This window comes from Xenopus tropicalis, chromosome 5 (genome assembly GCF_000004195.4).
Source record: "Xenopus tropicalis strain Nigerian chromosome 5, UCB_Xtro_10.0, whole genome shotgun sequence".
NCBI lineage: Eukaryota > Metazoa > Chordata > Amphibia > Anura > Pipidae > Xenopus > Xenopus tropicalis.
In genome coordinates, this window is record NC_030681.2 from 61,985,439 (window position 1) to 62,012,420 (window position 26,982).

The following is a 26,982-nucleotide window of genomic DNA, read 5'->3' on the forward strand; positions in this document are numbered from 1 at the left end:
TTGATAAAGGAGAGTACAGGGCATTAAGTATTTTAGGAAATATTTCTTAATTGACCCCCCTATTTACTGTCCTAATTTGTTGTTCTACTCCACAGCTTTGAGGACATAAGTTGCGCACATAATAATAGGTGTGCCGTACATACAGTACATTACATACAAGTAAAGTACTTACTTTACTTGTATGTAATGTACTGTATGTACGGCACACCTATTATTATGTGCGCAACTTATGTCCTCAAAGCTGTGGAAAGAAGCCAAAAAGGAAGGAAAGACAGGAAGCCAAAAGGAAAAGCTGATTGAGAAGAAAAGCAGATGAGCAAGTTAACACTTGAAAGATGAATGTAAGATATTTACCTGTATCTAGAGTCCTCTGGATCTGCAGATGTAACACGTGCCTGACTGGCAGATGTAACACGCTTGTTGTGCGCACCCAAAAATTACAAGTTATTGACTTGGTTATCCAGAGTGACATTCTATTGCTGATTTGCATAATGGGGAGGTGCACTGATAGGTAGTGGTATTTGTAGCTATTATGTTTACACATTGATAGTAGAGGGGTAAGGGAGTTAGTTAGAACAGAGCAGTTCAGTGATGGTTAGTTCCTTTAAGTTTAGTTCAACATTGTATTCTGGCAAAGGTGCATACAATATGTTGTATTATGACTTGCCAGTGAGCAGACGCATGGTGTTAGAGCTCCGCACCCAAAGTCTCCACGGCATAAATATCCAGCATCAGAATCGCTATGACCAAACAAAACAAAATCCTACTACCGATGGGAATGCCTCCCAAAGTAACATCGGCACTTTTTTCCGCTCTAGAGAGGAGAGTAACAGCAACACTCCAGACACGCGACAGCCATCTTGGACCAGCGGCCTAGATGAAGAGGCAGCCAGAGAAGGTGATATACAAACCTGTGACTCCCCACTAAGACCCACACAACCGCAAAACTCACTCACTGAGTGGATAGTGGTCCAGGCCCAGATACACGGCAGACCGCAGAATGAGATGGACTTCGCAACCTCCGGAGGTGAGTCCCCAGCAAGGAGCGCGGGCGAGAGTATGGAATGGGGCACAGAAATGAACTCACTAGAGGCAAACACCCCAAACGAGACAGACCCACTGAGGTCCCCAAAGGAATAATACCCACACAGACAAGCCAAACAAAAAGTGTGTAACACCGCGGAGAGCCCCGACCGCGCAGCCTGAGACTTCCCTTGGGAGACCACCCGGAGAGCTAGAGCCCACGTAGAACGCTCTCAACCAGCCTAATCCAATTGCGGACGATACTCTCATTACCCGCACGCTCGCAATGGAATTACAGGCCATCAGAGAATCCCTGACTGGCCTACCCACAAAGATGGACCTAACTAAATTGGTCGGCAAACTAGAACAAACCCTTCGATCAGAAATCTGTGATTTAAACAAAAACATTCAACAGATGGGCACGAGAGTAACAACACTGGAAGGCAACTACACGACCCAATCAGATCATATTGACTCTCTACAGAGAATAATGGAGTCGCAAGCCACACAAATCTTTCACCTTCAACAGCACCTAGACGACCAAGAGAATAGAAGCCGACGCAATAACATTCGCATTAAAGGCCTGCCAGAAACTACCAGCGCGGAAGACCTGCGCTCAGTGGTAATGGGGATATTCAACCAACTACTTGAAAGACCCCACACCACACATATAGAGATTGATAGAGTACACAGAGAACTGCGCCCACTACGCCCAGATGCAACCCAGAGATGTCATATGCAGAGTGCATTTCTATATGGAAATAGAACAGATAATGGTCAAAGCTAACCAAATCAAAGAGATTGATTTTGATGGCGCAAAACTGAGGTTTTTTCCGACATATCTAGATCAACGCTGGCACAGAGAAGAGCACTACGCCCGCTACTTAACGTCCTACAAACGAAAGGAATCAAATACAAATGGGGTTTTCCATTTGCCGTTACAGCATTTCCAGTAACACTAAAGGTACCAGCAGATCTGGAAGGATTTCTAAAACGATTATCTCTTCCGACCATGACGCTACCCAGCTGGAAAGGACCGGACACATGGAGAATCCTCGACCCGAACGCACCGCCTAGACAACAAATGGGATAAAGCTACCACTATCGCCAAGCAAGTACTGTGCCATCCAATTTTACCTTGGAACCCTGACTTACACAAAGATACTGCACTACCTGAGACACAACTTCAGCCTATTTAGAATATTTATCTACAACACCTGCATATAATCTCGGGTACAAGGCCTATCTGAAAATTAATAGGCCAGAGGGCAAAAGTACTCTTATCTAAACCCCCAGAGGAGGAGCTCAACTGAGTTATTGTTTGTTTGATGTTGTTATAATAAAACTTTATAAAAACAGAGGTGATGTGATCCGACCCAGGGAGACCAGTACACAAAACCTTCAAAGTGACCTACCCCTAAAATAAGTAACAACAGAGGGACAGGAAAAGGGAGTAGAAAGAAGGACGGAAAGGAGGGGGGAACCCTGCAGCCCTCAACACCCCAATTTTAAGACTGGTTTCCCTGGATAGCGGAAAACAATACGTCTTAGAAACAATATGCAAAATGGAAAGTAAGGCTACCATGACGTGGGCCAGCCCAGTGGGAGTACTTTGCTCACCATGCCCACAAAGGCAGAGAGCACAAGCTCCTATACCATACCACCCCCGAGATGGAAAACGTCACTACATCAGCTACTCCAAACTAAGGTACCCTAACACACAATCCACCCCAGATAACACCGAATGCACTAGACAAGCCCTAAGCTATATTACAACCAGGCCCTCAATGAAGAAAGGGAAAATACTGTATTTCAACGTGTTCTGAATGGCTTGCACTCATGAAAACTTAGCAGCAGCTGATTTTCTGCACTGTCTTTCAAATGTCATATAGAATTCAAAGTATTTACTTTGCCTTGTAGAGGCTTAATTTTGTCAGAAAAATGGGCTTTGCTGAAGCATTCGCGTAATGTGCTGTGTTCACGGTTTCACTGAATTGGCTCTGAAAAGTGATTAAAGTCGATATAATTTGAACGTGTTCTGAATGGTTTGCACTCATGAAAACTTAGCAGGAGCTGATTTTCTGCATTGTCTTTCAAATGCCATATAGAATTCAAAGTATTTACTTTGCCTTGTAGAGATTAAATTTTGTCAGCAAAATGGGCTATGCTGCTGCATTCTCGTAATGTGCTGTGTTGCCTGTTTCACTGAATTTGCTCTGTAAAGCAATTTAAGACAATGTTATTTCAATGTGTTCTAAATGGTTTGCACTCATGAAAATTTAGCAGGAGCTGATTTTCTACACTATCTTTCAAATGCCATATAGAATTCAAAGTATTTAACTTTACCTTGTAGAGACTTAATTTTGAGAGCCAAATGGGCTTTACTGATGCATTTGCGTAAGGTGATGTGTTGCCGGTTTTGCTGAATATGCTCTGTAAAGCGATTAAAGACAATGATATATCAATGTGTTCTGAATGGTTTGCACTCATGAAAACTTAGCAGGAGCTGATTTTCTGCACTGTCTTTAGAATGCCATATAGAATTAAATGAGTCAATTCTGTGCGTTAAATGAGCTTTTCTGAGGCATTCGCGTGATTTGCTTATTTTTCCCGGTTTCCTCTGAAAAGTGTTGAAAGACAATGCTACTGCAAGTTCTCTGAATGGTTTGCAAGGATGAAAAGTTAGCAGGACCTTATATTCTGCACTGTCTTTAAAATGCCATATAGAATTCAAAGTATTTACTTTGCCTTGTAGAAACTCAATTTTGTAAGTAAAATTGGCGTTACAGATGCATTCGCGTGATTTGCTTCTCTTTGCCGGATTGCTCTGTAAAGCATTTAACATGTTACTGCAAGTGCTCTGAATGGTTTGTAAGGATTCATCCGTTAGCAGGAACTTATTTTCTGGACTGTCTTTAAAATGCCATGTAGCATTCAAACTATTTGCTTTGTCTTATAGACAGTCATTTTTGTGTGTTAAATGAGCTTTTCTGAGGCATTTGCTTGATTTGCTTCAGTTTGCCGGTTTGCTCTGTAAAGCGTTTTAGCCCATGTTACTGCAAGTGCTCTGATTGGTTTGCAAGCATGAAACGTTAGCAGGAGCTTATTTTCTGCACTGTCTTTAAAATACCATGTAGCATTCAAATTATTTACTTTGTCTTATAGACAATCATTTTTGTCTGTTAAATGAGCTTTTCTGATGCATTTGCTTGATTTGCTTCAGTTTGCCGGTTTGCTCTGTAAAGCGTTTTAGCCCATGTTACTGCAAGTGCTCTGATTTTTTTGCAAGCATGAAACGTTAGCAGGAGCTTATTTTCTGCACTGTCTTTCAAATGCCATGTAGCATTAAAACTATTTACTTTTTCTTATTGAGAGTCAAATTGGTGTGTTAAATGAGCTATTCTGAGGCATTCGCGTGATTTCTTAAGTTTGCCGGTTTGCTCTGCAAAGCGTTTTAGCCCATGTTACTGCAAGTGCTCTGATTGGTTTGCAAGCATGAAACCTTAGCAGGAACTTATTTTCTGCACTGTCTTTCAAATGCCATGTAGCATTCAAACTATTTGCTTTGTTTTATAGACAGTCATTTTTGTGTGTTCAATGAGCTTTTCTGAGGCATTTGCTTGATTTGCTTCAGTTTGCCAGTTTGCTCTCTAAAGCGTTTTAGCCCATGTTACTGCAAGTGTTCTGAATGGTTTGCAAGCATGAAACGTTAGCAGGAGCATATTTTCTGCACTGCCTTTCAAATGCCATGTAGCATTCAAATTATTTACTTTGTCTTATAAACAGTCAATTTTGTGTGTTAATTGAGCTTTTCTGAGGCATCTGCGTGAGTTGCTTCAGTTTGCCAGTTTGCTCTGTAAAGCGTTTTAGCCCATGTTACTGCAAGTGCTGTGAATGATGTGCAAGCATGAAACCTTAGCAGAAGCTGATTTTCTGCACTGTCTTTTAAATGCCATGTAGCATTCAAACTATTTACTTTGTCTTATAGACAGTCAATTTTGTGTGTTAAATGAGCTTTTCTGAGGCATTTGCTTGATTTGCTTCAGTTTGCCGGTTTGCTCTGTAAAGCGTTTTAGCCCATGTTACTGCAAGTGCTCTGATTGGTTTGCAAGCATGAAACGTTAGCAGGAGCTTATTTTCTGCACTGTCTTTCAAATGCCATGTAGCATTCAAACAATTTACTTTGTCTTATAGACAGTCATTTTTGTGTATTAAATGAGCTTTTCTGAGGCATTTGCTTGATTTGCTTCAGTTTGCCGGTTTGCTCTGTAAAACGTTTTAGCCCATGTTACTGCAAGTGCTCTGATTGGTTTGCAAGCATGAAACGTTAGCAGGAGCTTATTTTCTGCACTGTCTTTTAAATGCCATGTAGCATTCAAACTATTTACTTTGTCTTATAGACAGTCAATTTTGTGTGTTAAATGAGCTTTTCTGAGGCATTTGCTTGATTTGCTTCAGTTTGCTGGTTTGCTCTGTAAAGCGTTTTAGCCCATGTTACTGCAAGTGCTCTGATTGGTTTGCAAGCATGAAACGTTAGCAGGAGCTTATTTTCTGCACTGTCTTTCAAATGCCATGTAGCATTCAAACAATTTACTTTGTCTTATAGACAGTCATTTTTGTGTATTAAATGAGCTTTTCTGAGGCATTTGCTTGATTTGCTTCAGTTTGCCGGTTTGCTCTGTAAAACGTTTTAGCCCATGTTACTGCAAGTGCTCTGATTGGTTTGCAAGCATGAAACGTTAGCAGGAGCTTATTTTCTGCACTGTCTTTCAAATGCCATGTAGCATTAAAACAATTTACTTTGTCTTATAGAGAGTAAAATTGGTGTGTTAAATGAGCTTTTCTGAGGCATTCGCGTGATTTGCTTCAGTTTGCCGGTTTGCTCTGTAAAGCGTTTTAGCCCATGTTACTGCAAGTGCTGTGAATGGTTTGCAAGCATGAAACGTTAGCAGGAGCTTATTTTCTGCACTGTCTTTCAAATGCCATGTAGCATTCAAACTATTTACTTTGCCTTGAGGAGAGTCAATTTTGTGTGTTCAATGAGCTTTTCTGAGGCATTCGCGTGACTTGCTTCAGTTTGCCGGTTTGCTCTGTAAAGCCTTTCAGCCCATGTTACTGCAAGTGCTGTGAATGGTTTGCAAGCATGAAACTTTAGCAGGAGCTTATTTTCTGGACTGTCTTTCAAATGCCATGTAGCATTCAAACTATTTACTTTGCCTTGAGGAGAGTCAATTTTGTGTGTTCAATGAGCTTTTCTGAGGCATTCGCATGATTTGCTTCAGTTTGCCGGTTTGCTCTGTAAAGCGTTTTAGCCCATGTTACTGCAAGTGCTGTGAATGGTTTGCAAGCATGAAACGTTAGCAGGAGCTTATTTTCTGCACTGTCTTTCAAATGCCATGTAGCATTCAAACTATTTACTTTGTCTTATAGAGAGTCAAATTGGTGTGTTAAATGAGCTTTTCTGAGGCATTCGCGTGACTTGCTTCAGTTTGCCGGTTTGCTCTGTAAAGCCTTTCAGCCCATGTTACTGGAAGTGCTGTGAATGGTTTGCAAGCATGAAACTTTAGCAGGAGCTTATTTTCTGCACTGTCTTTCAAATGCCATGTAGCATTCAAACTATTTGCTTTGTCTTATAGACAGTCATTTTTGTGTGTTAAATGAGCTTTTCTGAGGCATTTGCTTGATTTGCTTCAGTTTGCCGGTTTGCTCTGTAAATCGTTTTAGCCCATGTTACTGCAAGTGCTCTGATTGGTTTGCAAGCATGAAACCTTAGCAGGAACTTATTTTCTGCACTGTCTTTCAAATGCCATGTAGCATTCAAACTATTTGCTTTGTCTTATAGACAGTCATTTTTGTGTGATAAATGAGCTTTTCTGAGGCATTTGCTTGATTTGCTTCAGTTTGCCGGTTTGCTCTGTAAAGCGTTTTAGCCCATGTTACTGCAAGTGCTCTGATTGGTATGCAAGCATGAAACCTTAGCAGGAACTTATTTTCTGCACTGTCTTTCAAATGCCATGTAGCATTCAAACTATTTGCTTTGTCTTATAGACAGTCATTTTTGTGTGTTTAAAGAGCTTTTCTGAGGCATTTGCTTGATTTGCTTCAGTTTGCCGGTTTGCTCTGTAAAGCGTTTTAGCCCATGTTACTACAAGTGTTCTGCATGGTTTGCAAGCAGGAAACGTTAGCAGGAGCTTATTTTCTGCACTGTCTTTCAAATGCCATGTAGCATTCAAACTATTTGCTTTGTCTTATAGACAGTCATTTTTGTGTGTTAAATCAGCTTTTCTGAGGCATTTGCTTGATTTGCTTCAGTTTGCCGGTTTGCTGTGTAAAGCATTTAAGCCCATGTTACTGCAAGTGCTCTGATTGGTTTGCAAGCATGAAACCTTAGCAGAAACTTATTTTCTGGACTGTCTTTCAAATGCCATGTAGCATTCAAACAATTTGCTTTGTCTTATAGAAAGTCATGTTTGTGTGTTAAATGAGCTTTTCTGAGGCATTTGCTTGATTTGCTTCAGTTTGCTGTTTGCTCTGTAAAGCGTTTTAGCCCATGTTACTGCAAGTGCTCTGATTGGTTTGCAAGCATGAAACCTTAGCAGGAACTTATTTTCTTGACTGTCTTTAAAATGCCATGTAGCATTCAAACTATTTGCTTTGTCTTATAGACAGTCATTTTTGTGTGTTAAATGAGCTTTTCTGAGGCATTTGCTTGATTTGCTTCAGTTTGCCGGTTTGCTCTGTAAAGCGTTTTAGCCCATGTTACTGCAAGTGCTCTGATTGGTTTGCAAGCATAAAACCTTAGCAGGAACTTATTTTCTGCACTGTCTTTCAAATGCCATGTAGCATTCAAACTATTTGCTTTGTCTTATAGACAGTCATTTTTGTGTGTTAAATGAGCTTTTCTGAGGCATTCGCGTGATTTGCTTCAGTTTGCCGGTTTGCTGTGTAAAGCGTTTTAGCCCATGTTACTGCAAGTGCTCTGATTGGTTTGCAAGCATGAAACATTAGCAGGAGCTTATTTTCTGGACTGTCTTTCAAATGCCATGTAGCATTCAAACTATTTGCTTTGTCTTATAGACAGTCATTTTTGTGTGTTAAATGAGCTTTTCTGAGGCATTTGCTTGATTTGCTTCAGTTTGCCGGTTTGCTCTGTAAAGCGTTTTAGCCCATGTTACTGCAAGTGCTCTGATTGGTTTTCAAGCATGAAACGTTAGCAGGAGCTTATTTTCTGCACTGTCTTTCAAATGCCATGTAGCATTCAAACTATTTGCTTTGTCTTATAGACAGTCATTTTTGTGTGTTTAAATGAGCTTTTCTGAGGCATTTGCTTGATTTGCTTCAGTTTGCCGGTTTGCTCTGTAAAGCGTTTTAGCCCATGTTACTGCAAGTGCAATCTGATTGGTTTCAGCTTGCAAAGCATGTTCAAACACTTGATACGAAGCATGCTACAGTAAGCTTTTCTAGAGCAACCGGCAACTGAAGCAAATCAAGCAAATGCCTCAGAAAAGCTCATTTAAGCACACAAAAATGACTGGTCTAGGTAAGACAAAGCAAATAGTTTGAATGCTACATTGTGTGCATTTGAAAGACAGTGCAGAAAATAAGCTCCTGCTAACGTTTCATGCTTGCAAACCAATCAGAGCACTTGCAGTAACATGGGCTAAAACGCTTTACAGAGCAAACCGGCAAACTGAAGCAAATCAAGCAAATGCCATCAGAAAGCTCATTTAAACAACACAAAATGACTGTCTATAAGACAAAGCAAATAGTTTGAATGCTACATGGCATTTGAAAGACAGTGCAGAAAATAAGCTCCTGCTAACGTTTCATGCTTGCAAACCATCAGAACACTTGCAGTAACATGGGCTAAAACGCTTTACAGAGCAAACCGGCAAACTGAAGCAAATCAAGCAAAGCTCAGAAAAAGCTTCTTAAACACACAAAAATGACCTGTCTATAGACAAAGCAAATAGTTTGAATGCTACATTGGGGGCATTTTGAAAGACAGTCCAGAAAAATAGCTCTGCTATGTTCATGCTTGCAACCAATCAGAGCACTTGCAGTAACATGGGCTTAAAATGGCTTTACCAGCAAACCTTCAAATTGAAAAGGCAAATCACCGAATGCCTCAGAAAAGCTCATTTAACACACAAAATGACTGTCTATAAGACAAAGCCAAATAGTTTGAATGCTACATGGCATTTGAAAGACAGTGCAGAAAATAAGTTCCTGCTAAGGTTTCATGCTTGCAAACCAATCAGAGCACTTGCAGTAACATGGGCTAAAACGCTTTACAGAGCAAACCGGCAAACTGAAGCAAATCAAGCAAATGCCTCAGAAAAGCTCATTTAACACACAAAAATGACTTTCTATAAGACAAAGCAAATTGTTTGAATGCTACATGGCATTTGAAAGACAGTGCAGAAAATAAGCTCCTGCTAACGTTTCATGCTTGCAAACCAATCAGAGCACTTGCAGTAACATGGGCTAAAACGCTTTACAGAGCAAACCGGCAAACTGAAGCAAATCAAGCAAATGCCTCAGAAAAGCTCATTTAACACACAAAAATGACTGTCTATAAGACAAAGCAAATAGTTTGAATGCTACATGGCATTTGAAAGACAGTGCAGAAAATAAGCTCCTGCTAACGTTTCATGCTTGCAAACCAATCAGAGCACTTGCAGTAACATGGGCTAAAACGCTTTACAGAGCAAACCGGCAAACTGAAGCAAATCAAGCAAATGCCTCAGAAAAGCTCATTTAACACACAAAAATGACTGTCTATAAGACAAAGCAAATAGTTTGAATGCTACATGGCATTTGAAAGACAGTCCAGAAAATAAGCTCCTGCTAACGTTTCATGCTTGCAAACCAATCAGAGCACTTGCAGTAACATGGGCTAAAACGCTTTACAGAGCAAACCGGCAAACTGAAGCAAATCAAGCAAATGCCTCAGAAAAGCTCATTTAACACACAAAAATGACTGTCTATAAGACAAAGCAAATAGTTTGAATGCTACATGGCATTTGAAAGACAGTGCAGAAAATAAGCTCCTGCTAACGTTTCATGCTTGCAAACCAATCAGAGCACTTGCAGTAACATGGGCTAAAACGCTTTACAGAGCAAACCGGCAAACTGAAGCAAATCAAGCAAATGCCTCAGAAAAGCTCATTTAACACACAAAAATGACTGTCTATAAGACAAAGCAAATAGTTTGAATGCTACATGGCATTTGAAAGACAGTGCAGAAAATAAGCTCCTGCTAACGTTTCATGCTTGCAAACCAATCAGAGCACTTGCAGTAACATGGGCTAAAACGCTTTACAGAGCAAACCGGCAAACTGAAGCAAATCAAGCAAATGCCTCAGAAAAGCTCATTTAACACACAAAAATGACTGTCTATAAGACAAAGCAAATAGTTTGAATGCTACATGGCATTTGAAAGACAGTGCAGAAAATAAGCTCCTGCTAACGTTTCATGCTTGCAAACCAATCAGAGCACTTGCAGTAACATGGGCTAAAACGCTTTACAGAGCAAACCGGCAAACTGAAGCAAATCAAGCAAATGCCTCAGAAAAGCTCATTTAACACACAAAAATGACTGTCTATAAGACAAAGCAAATAGTTTGAATGCTACATGGCATTTGAAAGACAGTGCAGAAAATAAGCTCCTGCTAACGTTTCATGCTTGCAAACCAATCAGAGCACTTGCAGTAACATGGGCTAAAACGCTTTACAGAGCAAACCGGCAAACTGAAGCAAATCAAGCAAATGCCTCAGAAAAGCTCATTTAACACACAAAAATGACTGTCTATAAGACAAAGCAAATAGTTTGAATGCTACATGGCATTTGAAAGACAGTGCAGAAAATAAGCTCCTGCTAACGTTTCATGCTTGCAAACCAATCAGAGCACTTGCAGTAACATGGGCTAAAACGCTTTACAGAGCAAACCGGCAAACTGAAGCAAATCAAGCAAATGCCTCAGAAAAGCTCATTTAACACACAAAAATGACTGTCTATAAGACAAAGCAAATAGTTTGAATGCTACATGGCATTTGAAAGACAGTGCAGAAAATAAGCTCCTGCTAACGTTTCATGCTTGCAAACCAATCAGAGCACTTGCAGTAACATGGGCTAAAACGCTTTACAGAGCAAACCGGCAAACTGAAGCAAATCAAGCAAATGCCTCAGAAAAGCTCATTTAACACACAAAAATGACTGTCTATAAGACAAAGCAAATAGTTTGAATGCTACATGGCATTTGAAAGACAGTGCAGAAAATAAGCTCCTGCTAACGTTTCATGCTTGCAAACCAATCAGAGCACTTGCAGTAACATGGGCTAAAACGCTTTACAGAGCAAACCGGCAAACTGAAGCAAATCAAGCAAATGCCTCAGAAAAGCTCATTTAACACACAAAAATGACTGTCTATAAGACAAAGCAAATAGTTTGAATGCTACATGGCATTTGAAAGACAGTGCAGAAAATAAGCTCCTGCTAACGTTTCATGCTTGCAAACCAATCAGAGCACTTGCAGTAACATGGGCTAAAACGCTTTACAGAGCAAACCGGCAAACTGAAGCAAATCAAGCAAATGCCTCAGAAAAGCTCATTTAACACACAAAAATGACTGTCTATAAGACAAAGCAAATAGTTTGAATGCTACATGGCATTTGAAAGACAGTCCAGAAAATAAGCTCCTGCTAACGTTTCATGCTTGCAAACCAATCAGAGCACTTGCAGTAACATGGGCTAAAACGCTTTACAGAGCAAACCGGCAAACTGAAGCAAATCAAGCAAATGCCTCAGAAAAGCTCATTTAACACACAAAAATGACTGTCTATAAGACAAAGCAAATAGTTTGAATGCTACATGGCATTTGAAAGACAGTGCAGAAAATAAGCTCCTGCTAACGTTTCATGCTTGCAAACCAATCAGAGCACTTGCAGTAACATGGGCTAAAACGCTTTACAGAGCAAACCGGCAAACTGAAGCAAATCAAGCAAATGCCTCAGAAAAGCTCATTTAACACACAAAAATGACTGTCTATAAGACAAAGCAAATAGTTTGAATGCTACATGGCATTTGAAAGACAGTGCAGAAAATAAGCTCCTGCTAACGTTTCATGCTTGCAAACCAATCAGAGCACTTGCAGTAACATGGGCTAAAACGCTTTACAGAGCAAACCGGCAAACTGAAGCAAATCAAGCAAATGCCTCAGAAAAGCTCATTTAACACACAAAAATGACTGTCTATAAGACAAAGCAAATAGTTTGAATGCTACATGGCATTTGAAAGACAGTGCAGAAAATAAGCTCCTGCTAACGTTTCATGCTTGCAAACCAATCAGAGCACTTGCAGTAACATGGGCTAAAACGCTTTACAGAGCAAACCGGCAAACTGAAGCAAATCAAGCAAATGCCTCAGAAAAGCTCATTTAACACACAAAAATGACTGTCTATAAGACAAAGCAAATAGTTTGAATGCTACATGGCATTTGAAAGACAGTGCAGAAAATAAGCTCCTGCTAACGTTTCATGCTTGCAAACCAATCAGAGCACTTGCAGTAACATGGGCTAAAACGCTTTACAGAGCAAACCGGCAAACTGAAGCAAATCAAGCAAATGCCTCAGAAAAGCTCATTTAACACACAAAAATGACTGTCTATAAGACAAAGCAAATAGTTTGAATGCTACATGGCATTTGAAAGACAGTGCAGAAAATAAGCTCCTGCTAACGTTTCATGCTTGCAAACCAATCAGAGCACTTGCAGTAACATGGGCTAAAACGCTTTACAGAGCAAACCGGCAAACTGAAGCAAATCAAGCAAATGCCTCAGAAAAGCTCATTTAACACACAAAAATGACTGTCTATAAGACAAAGCAAATAGTTTGAATGCTACATGGCATTTGAAAGACAGTCCAGAAAATAAGCTCCTGCTAACGTTTCATGCTTGCAAACCAATCAGAGCACTTGCAGTAACATGGGCTAAAACGCTTTACAGAGCAAACCGGCAAACTGAAGCAAATCAAGCAAATGCCTCAGAAAAGCTCATTTAACACACAAAAATGACTGTCTATAAGACAAAGCAAATAGTTTGAATGCTACATGGCATTTGAAAGACAGTCCAGAAAATAAGCTCCTGCTAACGTTTCATGCTTGCAAACCAATCAGAGCACTTGCAGTAACATGGGCTAAAACGCTTTACAGAGCAAACCGGCAAACTGAAGCAAATCAAGCAAATGCCTCAGAAAAGCTCATTTAACACACAAAAATGACTGTCTATAAGACAAAGCAAATAGTTTGAATGCTACATGGCATTTGAAAGACAGTCCAGAAAATAAGCTCCTGCTAACGTTTCATGCTTGCAAACCAATCAGAGCACTTGCAGTAACATGGGCTAAAACGCTTTACAGAGCAAACCGGCAAACTGAAGCAAATCAAGCAAATGCCTCAGAAAAGCTCATTTAACACACAAAAATGACTGTCTATAAGACAAAGCAAATAGTTTGAATGCTACATGGCATTTGAAAGACAGTGCAGAAAATAAGCTCCTGCTAACGTTTCATGCTTGCAAACCAATCAGAGCACTTGCAGTAACATGGGCTAAAACGCTTTACAGAGCAAACCGGCAAACTGAAGCAAATCAAGCAAATGCCTCAGAAAAGCTCATTTAACACACAAAAATGACTGTCTATAAGACAAAGCAAATAGTTTGAATGCTACATGGCATTTGAAAGACAGTCCAGAAAATAAGCTCCTGCTAACGTTTCATGCTTGCAAACCAATCAGAGCACTTGCAGTAACATGGGCTAAAACGCTTTACAGAGCAAACCGGCAAACTGAAGCAAATCAAGCAAATGCCTCAGAAAAGCTCATTTAACACACAAAAATGACTGTCTATAAGACAAAGCAAATAGTTTGAATGCTACATGGCATTTGAAAGACAGTGCAGAAAATAAGCTCCTGCTAACGTTTCATGCTTGCAAACCAATCAGAGCACTTGCAGTAACATGGGCTAAAACGCTTTACAGAGCAAACCGGCAAACTGAAGCAAATCAAGCAAATGCCTCAGAAAAGCTCATTTAACACACAAAAATGACTGTCTATAAGACAAAGCAAATAGTTTGAATGCTACATGGCATTTGAAAGACAGTGCAGAAAATAAGCTCCTGCTAACGTTTCATGCTTGCAAACCAATCAGAGCACTTGCAGTAACATGGGCTAAAACGCTTTACAGAGCAAACCGGCAAACTGAAGCAAATCAAGCAAATGCCTCAGAAAAGCTCATTTAACACACAAAAATGACTGTCTATAAGACAAAGCAAATAGTTTGAATGCTACATGGCATTTGAAAGACAGTGCAGAAAATAAGCTCCTGCTAACGTTTCATGCTTGCAAACCAATCAGAGCACTTGCAGTAACATGGGCTAAAACGCTTTACAGAGCAAACCGGCAAACTGAAGCAAATCAAGCAAATGCCTCAGAAAAGCTCATTTAACACACAAAAATGACTGTCTATAAGACAAAGCAAATAGTTTGAATGCTACATGGCATTTGAAAGACAGTCCAGAAAATAAGCTCCTGCTAACGTTTCATGCTTGCAAACCAATCAGAGCACTTGCAGTAACATGGGCTAAAACGCTTTACAGAGCAAACCGGCAAACTGAAGCAAATCAAGCAAATGCCTCAGAAAAGCTCATTTAACACACAAAAATGACTGTCTATAAGACAAAGCAAATAGTTTGAATGCTACATGGCATTTGAAAGACAGTGCAGAAAATAAGCTCCTGCTAACGTTTCATGCTTGCAAACCAATCAGAGCACTTGCAGTAACATGGGCTAAAACGCTTTACAGAGCAAACCGGCAAACTGAAGCAAATCAAGCAAATGCCTCAGAAAAGCTCATTTAACACACAAAAATGACTGTCTATAAGACAAAGCAAATAGTTTGAATGCTACATGGCATTTGAAAGACAGTGCAGAAAATAAGCTCCTGCTAACGTTTCATGCTTGCAAACCAATCAGAGCACTTGCAGTAACATGGGCTAAAACGCTTTACAGAGCAAACCGGCAAACTGAAGCAAATCAAGCAAATGCCTCAGAAAAGCTCATTTAACACACAAAAATGACTGTCTATAAGACAAAGCAAATAGTTTGAATGCTACATGGCATTTGAAAGACAGTGCAGAAAATAAGCTCCTGCTAACGTTTCATGCTTGCAAACCAATCAGAGCACTTGCAGTAACATGGGCTAAAACGCTTTACAGAGCAAACCGGCAAACTGAAGCAAATCAAGCAAATGCCTCAGAAAAGCTCATTTAACACACAAAAATGACTGTCTATAAGACAAAGCAAATAGTTTGAATGCTACATGGCATTTGAAAGACAGTGCAGAAAATAAGCTCCTGCTAACGTTTCATGCTTGCAAACCAATCAGAGCACTTGCAGTAACATGGGCTAAAACGCTTTACAGAGCAAACCGGCAAACTGAAGCAAATCAAGCAAATGCCTCAGAAAAGCTCATTTAACACACAAAAATGACTGTCTATAAGACAAAGCAAATAGTTTGAATGCTACATGGCATTTGAAAGACAGTGCAGAAAATAAGCTCCTGCTAACGTTTCATGCTTGCAAACCAATCAGAGCACTTGCAGTAACATGGGCTAAAACGCTTTACAGAGCAAACCGGCAAACTGAAGCAAATCAAGCAAATGCCTCAGAAAAGCTCATTTAACACACAAAAATGACTGTCTATAAGACAAAGCAAATAGTTTGAATGCTACATGGCATTTGAAAGACAGTGCAGAAAATAAGCTCCTGCTAACGTTTCATGCTTGCAAACCAATCAGAGCACTTGCAGTAACATGGGCTAAAACGCTTTACAGAGCAAACCGGCAAACTGAAGCAAATCAAGCAAATGCCTCAGAAAAGCTCATTTAACACACAAAAATGACTGTCTATAAGACAAAGCAAATAGTTTGAATGCTACATGGCATTTGAAAGACAGTCCAGAAAATAAGCTCCTGCTAACGTTTCATGCTTGCAAACCAATCAGAGCACTTGCAGTAACATGGGCTAAAACGCTTTACAGAGCAAACCGGCAAACTGAAGCAAATCAAGCAAATGCCTCAGAAAAGCTCATTTAACACACAAAAATGACTGTCTATAAGACAAAGCAAATAGTTTGAATGCTACATGGCATTTGAAAGACAGTGCAGAAAATAAGCTCCTGCTAACGTTTCATGCTTGCAAACCAATCAGAGCACTTGCAGTAACATGGGCTAAAACGCTTTACAGAGCAAACCGGCAAACTGAAGCAAATCAAGCAAATGCCTCAGAAAAGCTCATTTAACACACAAAAATGACTGTCTATAAGACAAAGCAAATAGTTTGAATGCTACATGGCATTTGAAAGACAGTGCAGAAAATAAGCTCCTGCTAACGTTTCATGCTTGCAAACCAATCAGAGCACTTGCAGTAACATGGGCTAAAACGCTTTACAGAGCAAACCGGCAAACTGAAGCAAATCAAGCAAATGCCTCAGAAAAGCTCATTTAACACACAAAAATGACTGTCTATAAGACAAAGCAAATAGTTTGAATGCTACATGGCATTTGAAAGACAGTGCAGAAAATAAGCTCCTGCTAACGTTTCATGCTTGCAAACCAATCAGAGCACTTGCAGTAACATGGGCTAAAACGCTTTACAGAGCAAACCGGCAAACTGAAGCAAATCAAGCAAATGCCTCAGAAAAGCTCATTTAACACACAAAAATGACTGTCTATAAGACAAAGCAAATAGTTTGAATGCTACATGGCATTTGAAAGACAGTGCAGAAAATAAGCTCCTGCTAACGTTTCATGCTTGCAAACCAATCAGAGCACTTGCAGTAACATGGGCTAAAACGCTTTACAGAGCAAACCGGCAAACTGAAGCAAATCAAGCAAATGCCTCAGAAAAGCTCATTTAACACACAAAAATGACTGTCTATAAGACAAAGCAAATAGTTTGAATGCTACATGGCATTTGAAAGACAGTGCAGAAAATAAGCTCCTGCTAACGTTTCATGCTTGCAAACCAATCAGAGCACTTGCAGTAACATGGGCTAAAACGCTTTACAGAGCAAACCGGCAAACTGAAGCAAATCAAGCAAATGCCTCAGAAAAGCTCATTTAACACACAAAAATGACTGTCTATAAGACAAAGCAAATAGTTTGAATGCTACATGGCATTTGAAAGACAGTCCAGAAAATAAGCTCCTGCTAACGTTTCATGCTTGCAAACCAATCAGAGCACTTGCAGTAACATGGGCTAAAACGCTTTACAGAGCAAACCGGCAAACTGAAGCAAATCAAGCAAATGCCTCAGAAAAGCTCATTTAACACACAAAAATGACTGTCTATAAGACAAAGCAAATAGTTTGAATGCTACATGGCATTTGAAAGACAGTGCAGAAAATAAGCTCCTGCTAACGTTTCATGCTTGCAAACCAATCAGAGCACTTGCAGTAACATGGGCTAAAACGCTTTACAGAGCAAACCGGCAAACTGAAGCAAATCAAGCAAATGCCTCAGAAAAGCTCATTTAACACACAAAAATGACTGTCTATAAGACAAAGCAAATAGTTTGAATGCTACATGGCATTTGAAAGACAGTGCAGAAAATAAGCTCCTGCTAACGTTTCATGCTTGCAAACCAATCAGAGCACTTGCAGTAACATGGGCTAAAACGCTTTACAGAGCAAACCGGCAAACTGAAGCAAATCAAGCAAATGCCTCAGAAAAGCTCATTTAACACACAAAAATGACTGTCTATAAGACAAAGCAAATAGTTTGAATGCTACATGGCATTTGAAAGACAGTGCAGAAAATAAGCTCCTGCTAACGTTTCATGCTTGCAAACCAATCAGAGCACTTGCAGTAACATGGGCTAAAACGCTTTACAGAGCAAACCGGCAAACTGAAGCAAATCAAGCAAATGCCTCAGAAAAGCTCATTTAACACACAAAAATGACTGTCTATAAGACAAAGCAAATAGTTTGAATGCTACATGGCATTTGAAAGACAGTGCAGAAAATAAGCTCCTGCTAACGTTTCATGCTTGCAAACCAATCAGAGCACTTGCAGTAACATGGGCTAAAACGCTTTACAGAGCAAACCGGCAAACTGAAGCAAATCAAGCAAATGCCTCAGAAAAGCTCATTTAACACACAAAAATGACTGTCTATAAGACAAAGCAAATAGTTTGAATGCTACATGGCATTTGAAAGACAGTGCAGAAAATAAGCTCCTGCTAACGTTTCATGCTTGCAAACCAATCAGAGCACTTGCAGTAACATGGGCTAAAACGCTTTACAGAGCAAACCGGCAAACTGAAGCAAATCAAGCAAATGCCTCAGAAAAGCTCATTTAACACACAAAAATGACTGTCTATAAGACAAAGCAAATAGTTTGAATGCTACATGGCATTTGAAAGACAGTCCAGAAAATAAGCTCCTGCTAACGTTTCATGCTTGCAAACCAATCAGAGCACTTGCAGTAACATGGGCTAAAACGCTTTACAGAGCAAACCGGCAAACTGAAGCAAATCAAGCAAATGCCTCAGAAAAGCTCATTTAACACACAAAAATGACTGTCTATAAGACAAAGCAAATAGTTTGAATGCTACATGGCATTTGAAAGACAGTGCAGAAAATAAGCTCCTGCTAACGTTTCATGCTTGCAAACCAATCAGAGCACTTGCAGTAACATGGGCTAAAACGCTTTACAGAGCAAACCGGCAAACTGAAGCAAATCAAGCAAATGCCTCAGAAAAGCTCATTTAACACACAAAAATGACTGTCTATAAGACAAAGCAAATAGTTTGAATGCTACATGGCATTTGAAAGACAGTCCAGAAAATAAGCTCCTGCTAACGTTTCATGCTTGCAAACCAATCAGAGCACTTGCAGTAACATGGGCTAAAACGCTTTACAGAGCAAACCGGCAAACTGAAGCAAATCAAGCAAATGCCTCAGAAAAGCTCATTTAACACACAAAAATGACTGTCTATAAGACAAAGCAAATAGTTTGAATGCTACATGGCATTTGAAAGACAGTGCAGAAAATAAGCTCCTGCTAACGTTTCATGCTTGCAAACCAATCAGAGCACTTGCAGTAACATGGGCTAAAACGCTTTACAGAGCAAACCGGCAAACTGAAGCAAATCAAGCAAATGCCTCAGAAAAGCTCATTTAACACACAAAAATGACTGTCTATAAGACAAAGCAAATAGTTTGAATGCTACATGGCATTTGAAAGACAGTGCAGAAAATAAGCTCCTGCTAACGTTTCATGCTTGCAAACCAATCAGAGCACTTGCAGTAACATGGGCTAAAACGCTTTACAGAGCAAACCGGCAAACTGAAGCAAATCAAGCAAATGCCTCAGAAAAGCTCATTTAACACACAAAAATGACTGTCTATAAGACAAAGCAAATAGTTTGAATGCTACATGGCATTTGAAAGACAGTGCAGAAAATAAGCTCCTGCTAACGTTTCATGCTTGCAAACCAATCAGAGCACTTGCAGTAACATGGGCTAAAACGCTTTACAGAGCAAACCGGCAAACTGAAGCAAATCAAGCAAATGCCTCAGAAAAGCTCATTTAACACACAAAAATGACTGTCTATAAGACAAAGCAAATAGTTTGAATGCTACATGGCATTTGAAAGACAGTCCAGAAAATAAGCTCCTGCTAACGTTTCATGCTTGCAAACCAATCAGAGCACTTGCAGTAACATGGGCTAAAACGCTTTACAGAGCAAACCGGCAAACTGAAGCAAATCAAGCAAATGCCTCAGAAAAGCTCATTTAACACACAAAAATGACTGTCTATAAGACAAAGCAAATAGTTTGAATGCTACATGGCATTTGAAAGACAGTGCAGAAAATAAGCTCCTGCTAACGTTTCATGCTTGCAAACCAATCAGAGCACTTGCAGTAACATGGGCTAAAACGCTTTACAGAGCAAACCGGCAAACTGAAGCAAATCAAGCAAATGCCTCAGAAAAGCTCATTTAACACACAAAAATGACTGTCTATAAGACAAAGCAAATAGTTTGAATGCTACATGGCATTTGAAAGACAGTGCAGAAAATAAGCTCCTGCTAACGTTTCATGCTTGCAAACCAATCAGAGCACTTGCAGTAACATGGGCTAAAACGCTTTACAGAGCAAACCGGCAAACTGAAGCAAATCAAGCAAATGCCTCAGAAAAGCTCATTTAACACACAAAAATGACTGTCTATAAGACAAAGCAAATAGTTTGAATGCTACATGGCATTTGAAAGACAGTCCAGAAAATAAGCTCCTGCTAACGTTTCATGCTTGCAAACCAATCAGAGCACTTGCAGTAACATGGGCTAAAACGCTTTACAGAGCAAACCGGCAAACTGAAGCAAATCAAGCAAATGCCTCAGAAAAGCTCATTTAACACACAAAAATGACTGTCTATAAGACAAAGCAAATAGTTTGAATGCTACATGGCATTTGAAAGACAGTCCAGAAAATAAGCTCCTGCTAACGTTTCATGCTTGCAAACCAATCAGAGCACTTGCAGTAACATGGGCTAAAACGCTTTACAGAGCAAACCGGCAAACTGAAGCAAATCAAGCAAATGCCTCAGAAAAGCTCATTTAACACACAAAAATGACTGTCTATAAGACAAAGCAAATAGTTTGAATGCTACATGGCATTTGAAAGACAGTGCAGAAAATAAGCTCCTGCTAACGTTTCATGCTTGCAAACCAATCAGAGCACTTGCAGTAACATGGGCTAAAACGCTTTACAGAGCAAACCGGCAAACTGAAGCAAATCAAGCAAATGCCTCAGAAAAGCTCATTTAACACACAAAAATGACTGTCTATAAGACAAAGCAAATAGTTTGAATGCTACATGGCATTTGAAAGACAGTGCAGAAAATAAGCTCCTGCTAACGTTTCATGCTTGCAAACCAATCAGAGCACTTGCAGTAACATGGGCTAAAACGCTTTACAGAGCAAACCGGCAAACTGAAGCAAATCAAGCAAATGCCTCAGAAAAGCTCATTTAACACACAAAAATGACTGTCTATAAGACAAAGCAAATAGTTTGAATGCTACATGGCATTTGAAAGACAGTGCAGAAAATAAGCTCCTGCTAACGTTTCATGCTTGCAAACCAATCAGAGCACTTGCAGTAACATGGGCTAAAACGCTTTACAGAGCAAACCGGCAAACTGAAGCAAATCAAGCAAATGCCTCAGAAAAGCTCATTTAACACACAAAAATGACTGTCTATAAGACAAAGCAAATAGTTTGAATGCTACATGGCATTTGAAAGACAGTGCAGAAAATAAGCTCCTGCTAACGTTTCATGCTTGCAAACCAATCAGAGCACTTGCAGTAACATGGGCTAAAACGCTTTACAGAGCAAACCGGCAAACTGAAGCAAATCAAGCAAATGCCTCAGAAAAGCTCATTTAACACACAAAAATGACTGTCTATAAGACAAAGCAAATAGTTTGAATGCTACATGGCATTTGAAAGACAGTGCAGAAAATAAGCTCCTGCTAACGTTTCATGCTTGCAAACCAATCAGAGCACTTGCAGTAACATGGGCTAAAACGCTTTACAGAGCAAACCGGCAAACTGAAGCAAATCAAGCAAATGCCTCAGAAAAGCTCATTTAACACACAAAAATGACTGTCTATAAGACAAAGCAAATAGTTTGAATGCTACATGGCATTTGAAAGACAGTGCAGAAAATAAGCTCCTGCTAACGTTTCATGCTTGCAAACCAATCAGAGCACTTGCAGTAACATGGGCTAAAACGCTTTACAGAGCAAACCGGCAAACTGAAGCAAATCAAGCAAATGCCTCAGAAAAGCTCATTTAACACACAAAAATGACTGTCTATAAGACAAAGCAAATAGTTTGAATGCTACATGGCATTTGAAAGACAGTCCAGAAAATAAGCTCCTGCTAACGTTTCATGCTTGCAAACCAATCAGAGCACTTGCAGTAACATGGGCTAAAACGCTTTACAGAGCAAACCGGCAAACTGAAGCAAATCAAGCAAATGCCTCAGAAAAGCTCATTTAACACACAAAAATGACTGTCTATAAGACAAAGCAAATAGTTTGAATGCTACATGGCATTTGAAAGACAGTGCAGAAAATAAGCTCCTGCTAACGTTTCATGCTTGCAAACCAATCAGAGCACTTGCAGTAACATGGGCTAAAACGCTTTACAGAGCAAACCGGCAAACTGAAGCAAATCAAGCAAATGCCTCAGAAAAGCTCATTTAACACACAAAAATGACTGTCTATAAGACAAAGCAAATAGTTTGAATGCTACATGGCATTTGAAAGACAGTGCAGAAAATAAGCTCCTGCTAACGTTTCATGCTTGCAAACCAATCAGAGCACTTGCAGTAACATGGGCTAAAACGCTTTACAGAGCAAACCGGCAAACTGAAGCAAATCAAGCAAATGCCTCAGAAAAGCTCATTTAACACACAAAAATGACTGTCTATAAGACAAAGCAAATAGTTTGAATGCTACATGGCATTTGAAAGACAGTCCAGAAAATAAGCTCCTGCTAACGTTTCATGCTTGCAAACCAATCAGAGCACTTGCAGTAACATGGGCTAAAACGCTTTACAGAGCAAACCGGCAAACTGAAGCAAATCAAGCAAATGCCTCAGAAAAGCTCATTTAACACACAAAAATGACTGTCTATAAGACAAAGCAAATAGTTTGAATGCTACATGGCATTTGAAAGACAGTGCAGAAAATAAGCTCCTGCTAACGTTTCATGCTTGCAAACCAATCAGAGCACTTGCAGTAACATGGGCTAAAACGCTTTACAGAGCAAACCGGCAAACTGAAGCAAATCAAGCAAATGCCTCAGAAAAGCTCATTTAACACACAAAAATGACTGTCTATAAGACAAAGCAAATAGTTTGAATGCTACATGGCATTTGAAAGACAGTGCAGAAAATAAGCTCCTGCTAACGTTTCATGCTTGCAAACCAATCAGAGCACTTGCAGTAACATGGGCTAAAACGCTTTACAGAGCAAACCGGCAAACTGAAGCAAATCAAGCAAATGCCTCAGAAAAGCTCATTTAACACACAAAAATGACTGTCTATAAGACAAAGCAAATAGTTTGAATGCTACATGGCATTTGAAAGACAGTGCAGAAAATAAGCTCCTGCTAACGTTTCATGCTTGCAAACCAATCAGAGCACTTGCAGTAACATGGGCTAAAACGCTTTACAGAGCAAACCGGCAAACTGAAGCAAATCAAGCAAATGCCTCAGAAAAGCTCATTTAACACACAAAAATGACTGTCTATAAGACAAAGCAAATAGTTTGAATGCTACATGGCATTTGAAAGACAGTCCAGAAAATAAGCTCCTGCTAACGTTTCATGCTTGCAAACCAATCAGAGCACTTGCAGTAACATGGGCTAAAACGCTTTACAGAGCAAACCGGCAAACTGAAGCAAATCAAGCAAATGCCTCAGAAAAGCTCATTTAACACACAAAAATGACTGTCTATAAGACAAAGCAAATAGTTTGAATGCTACATGGCATTTGAAAGACAGTGCAGAAAATAAGCTCCTGCTAACGTTTCATGCTTGCAAACCAATCAGAGCACTTGCAGTAACATGGGCTAAAACGCTTTACAGAGCAAACCGGCAAACTGAAGCAAATCAAGCAAATGCCTCAGAAAAGCTCATTTAACACACAAAAATGACTGTCTATAAGACAAAGCAAATAGTTTGAATGCTACATGGCATTTGAAAGACAGTGCAGAAAATAAGCTCCTGCTAACGTTTCATGCTTGCAAACCAATCAGAGCACTTGCAGTAACATGGGCTAAAACGCTTTACAGAGCAAACCGGCAAACTGAAGCAAATCAAGCAAATGCCTCAGAAAAGCTCATTTAACACACAAAAATGACTGTCTATAAGACAAAGCAAATAGTTTGAATGCTACATGGCATTTGAAAGACAGTGCAGAAAATAAGCTCCTGCTAACGTTTCATGCTTGCAAACCAATCAGAGCACTTGCAGTAACATGGGCTAAAACGCTTTACAGAGCAAACCGGCAAACTGAAGCAAATCAAGCAAATGCCTCAGAAAAGCTCATTTAACACACAAAAATGACTGTCTATAAGACAAAGCAAATAGTTTGAATGCTACATGGCATTTGAAAGACAGTGCAGAAAATAAGCTCCTGCTAACGTTTCATGCTTGCAAACCAATCAGAGCACTTGCAGTAACATGGGCTAAAACGCTTTACAGAGCAAACCGGCAAACTGAAGCAAATCAAGCAAATGCCTCAGAAAAGCTCATTTAACACACAAAAATGACTGTCTATAAGACAAAGCAAATAGTTTGAATGCTACATGGCATTTGAAAGACAGTGCAGAAAATAAGCTCCTGCTAACGTTTCATGCTTGCAAACCAATCAGAGCACTTGCAGTAACATGGGCTAAAACGCTTTACAGAGCAAACCGGCAAACTGAAGCAAATCAAGCAAATGCCTCAGAAAAGCTCATTTAACACACAAAAATGACTGTCTATAAGACAAAGCAAATAGTTTGAATGCTACATGGCATTTGAAAGACAGTGCAGAAAATAAGCTCCTGCTAACGTTTCATGCTTGCAAACCAATCAGAGCACTTGCAGTAACATGGGCTAAAACGCTTTACAGAGCAAACCGGCAAACTGAAGCAAATCAAGCAAATGCCTCAGAAAAGCTCATTTAACACACAAAAATGACTGTCTATAAGACAAAGCAAATAGTTTGAATGCTACATGGCATTTGAAAGACAGTGCAGAAAATAAGCTCCTGCTAACGTTTCATGCTTGCAAACCAATCAGAGCACTTGCAGTAACATGGGCTAAAACGCTTTACAGAGCAAACCGGCAAACTGAAGCAAATCAAGCAAATGCCTCAGAAAAGCTCATTTAACACACAAAAATGACTGTCTATAAGACAAAGCAAATAGTTTGAATGCTACATGGCATTTGAAAGACAGTGCAGAAAATAAGCTCCTGCTAACGTTTCATGCTTGCAAACCAATCAGAGCACTTGCAGTAACATGGGCTAAAACGCTTTACAGAGCAAACCGGCAAACTGAAGCAAATCAAGCAAATGCCTCAGAAAAGCTCATTTAACACACAAAAATGACTGTCTATAAGACAAAGCAAATAGTTTGAATGCTACATGGCATTTGAAAGACAGTCCAGAAAATAAGCTCCTGCTAACGTTTCATGCTTGCAAACCAATCAGAGCACTTGCAGTAACATGGGCTAAAACGCTTTACAGAGCAAACCGGCAAACTGAAGCAAATCAAGCAAATGCCTCAGAAAAGCTCATTTAACACACAAAAATGACTGTCTATAAGACAAAGCAAATAGTTTGAATGCTACATGGCATTTGAAAGACAGTGCAGAAAATAAGCTCCTGCTAACGTTTCATGCTTGCAAACCAATCAGAGCACTTGCAGTAACATGGGCTAAAACGCTTTACAGAGCAAACCGGCAAACTGAAGCAAATCAAGCAAATGCCTCAGAAAAGCTCATTTAACACACAAAAATGACTGTCTATAAGACAAAGCAAATAGTTTGAATGCTACATGGCATTTGAAAGACAGTGCAGAAAATAAGCTCCTGCTAACGTTTCATGCTTGCAAACCAATCAGAGCACTTGCAGTAACATGGGCTAAAACGCTTTACAGAGCAAACCGGCAAACTGAAGCAAATCAAGCAAATGCCTCAGAAAAGCTCATTTAACACACAAAAATGACTGTCTATAAGACAAAGCAAATAGTTTGAATGCTACATGGCATTTGAAAGACAGTCCAGAAAATAAGCTCCTGCTAACGTTTCATGCTTGCAAACCAATCAGAGCACTTGCAGTAACATGGGCTAAAACGCTTTACAGAGCAAACCGGCAAACTGAAGCAAATCAAGCAAATGCCTCAGAAAAGCTCATTTAACACACAAAAATGACTGTCTATAAGACAAAGCAAATAGTTTGAATGCTACATGGCATTTGAAAGACAGTCCAGAAAATAAGCTCCTGCTAACGTTTCATGCTTGCAAACCAATCAGAGCACTTGCAGTAACATGGGCTAAAACGCTTTACAGAGCAAACCGGCAAACTGAAGCAAATCAAGCAAATGCCTCAGAAAAGCTCATTTAACACACAAAAATGACTGTCTATAAGACAAAGCAAATAGTTTGAATGCTACATGGCATTTGAAAGACAGTGCAGAAAATAAGCTCCTGCTAACGTTTCATGCTTGCAAACCAATCAGAGCACTTGCAGTAACATGGGCTAAAACGCTTTACAGAGCAAACCGGCAAACTGAAGCAAATCAAGCAAATGCCTCAGAAAAGCTCATTTAACACACAAAAATGACTGTCTATAAGACAAAGCAAATAGTTTGAATGCTACATGGCATTTGAAAGACAGTCCAGAAAATAAGCTCCTGCTAACGTTTCATGCTTGCAAACCAATCAGAGCACTTGCAGTAACATGGGCTAAAACGCTTTACAGAGCAAACCGGCAAACTGAAGCAAATCAAGCAAATGCCTCAGAAAAGCTCATTTAACACACAAAAATGACTGTCTATAAGACAAAGCAAATAGTTTGAATGCTACATGGCATTTGAAAGACAGTGCAGAAAATAAGCTCCTGCTAACGTTTCATGCTTGCAAACCAATCAGAGCACTTGCAGTAACATGGGCTAAAACGCTTTACAGAGCAAACCGGCAAACTGAAGCAAATCAAGCAAATGCCTCAGAAAAGCTCATTTAACACACAAAAATGACTGTCTATAAGACAAAGCAAATAGTTTGAATGCTACATGGCATTTGAAAGACAGTGCAGAAAATAAGCTCCTGCTAACGTTTCA